Consider the following 2,011-nt stretch of genomic DNA (forward strand, 5'->3'; position numbering starts at 1 on the left):
GAAACTCAAGCCAAGCTTGATCTGTTCAGAACTGGGCCTAATCCTGGTGATTGGGAAGAGAGCATGGGAAACTAGCTTCAGCTGAACAGCAAGATCGGCTGGTGAACCTTAAACGTGGCCAGTGTTCCAATCTTATGCTTAGTGATGGTGACTCAATTGGTTTAAGGCAAAGAGTGGGTTTCAGGACTCCTAGCACCTCCCATGTGATACTAAACAATAGGCAAGGCCAAGAACAGCTCCTTAGAGGTAGATCTAGTTATTACTGCAAAGATGATGATTTAAGCACTTACATATTGCGACTTTTAAAAAGAGTGTGAGTTGGGATATATAAGTTAGGGCACAAATAAAACACCTGAAGTAAAATCAAAGCAAAAATAGTTTTCAAGTGGCTCTCAACTCTAGTTTGCATCACTGTGGAGGTCATCTGAAATAATTACCTTTAATTCTTGGCTGTTCCATGGAAGATGTCAAGTATTTTTGAGACAGAAGACAACCAATTGTGTTCTAAGGGTGGATGATTGCTGAAACAATAGGAGAGAGGGAATGGGATAGTCAAGAAGGAGGAAGGACAGTGATGAGAGCAAGGAAAGAGATATCTTGATTGAGGGAGCCATTAGAGAGTTAGCAAGAAACCTGGCTCTAGAGAAATCCCCAGGAATCCACAAGGATGACCCCAGCTAAGCCCTTAAGCAATAGAGGAGAGGGGGCCTGATCTTGACTTGTCTTATAGTCAGACTGATGGATATCTTAAATATCCTTCATAGAACCTTCATCCAACAACTGATGGAAACAGGCAGAGACCCGCATCGGAACACTGGACTGAGCTCCCGAAGTCCAGCTGAAGAGTGGGGAGGAATGAGAATATGAGCAAAGAGGTCAAGACCATTTGGATACACCCACTGAAACAGTTTACCTGAGGTAATGGGAGCTCACCAACTCTAGCCGGACTGGGAAGGAACAAGCATAAGGCCAAACTAGTCCCTCTGAATGTGGTTGACAGTTGTATGGCTGGGGCAGACTGAGGGGCCACTGGCAGTGGCACCAGGATTTATCTCTACTGATCGTACTGGCTTTTTGGAAACCTATTCTCTTTGGATGATACGTTGCTCAGCCTAGATATAGCAGGGAGGGCCTTGGACCTTCCTCAAAGCAATGTGCCTTACCCTCTCTGAGGAGTGGGGGGGGGGGGGGGGGGGGGTGGGAGAGAATGTGGAGGGAATGGGAGCAGGGGAGGTGGGAATTTGGATTAGTATGTATAATGGAAAAAAATAGTTTATTTTAAGTAAAAATAAAAAGAAAGACAGGGGCAAGTACCTGAAATCCATTGCTTGCCTCCTTTGGGCCTCTGATTGAGCTCAGAATCGCTGGCAAGCAATGTAAAGGGGAAACACGTGATGTAGCTTTCGTTTCCCAAATGAGGGACACAAAAACTATTCTTCAGAAATGACATCTTTTTGGAAGGAGATTTAAAATGGAAATTTCCCGGGATGACCCTCATGTAAGGTCTTGAATGCTGACTTACGGTGTCAGCCAAAGCCTTACAAAAGGCACTGGCAGACTGCTGAAGTGAACCCTTCTTGCAGAGGCATGTTGGGAATACAGATGCTACCGACTTAAAGTAGGTCAGTGAGGCAGCTCTTGGCTCAATAAAGAACAAAGACCTGAGAGAAGACCTTTTACTCTTAACCCAACGTAGGTATAAATTAATGCCTCCTTACAGTTAGTTTTCTCATCTAGTTTGTGGTTCATGGAACGGTTGTTCTGTGTACTCTTGAGCTCTGGTTTGCACAGGTCCCTCAGTTTTCTAAAAAGAGATAATTAAGATCTACTTCAACTTTGGCTTAGTTTCTTAGTTATTGGAAATTTATGTTTTGCCTGGAGAAGGATGATGGAAGTAGGGTGAGAGACTTTAAAGGAACAGGTTACATTAGAGACATAACCATCAGAGCCAGCAGGACCTGGCTCCTGCTTTAGGGCACGGAGAGAACAGAGCTGAGCTGTCATCAGGAAG

Source organism: Alexandromys fortis, unplaced genomic scaffold (genome assembly GCF_014885135.2).
Source record: "Alexandromys fortis isolate MF-2015 unplaced genomic scaffold, M_Fortis_MF-2015_v1.1 scaffold_43, whole genome shotgun sequence".
NCBI classification, from domain to species: Eukaryota; Metazoa; Chordata; class Mammalia; order Rodentia; family Cricetidae; genus Alexandromys; species Alexandromys fortis.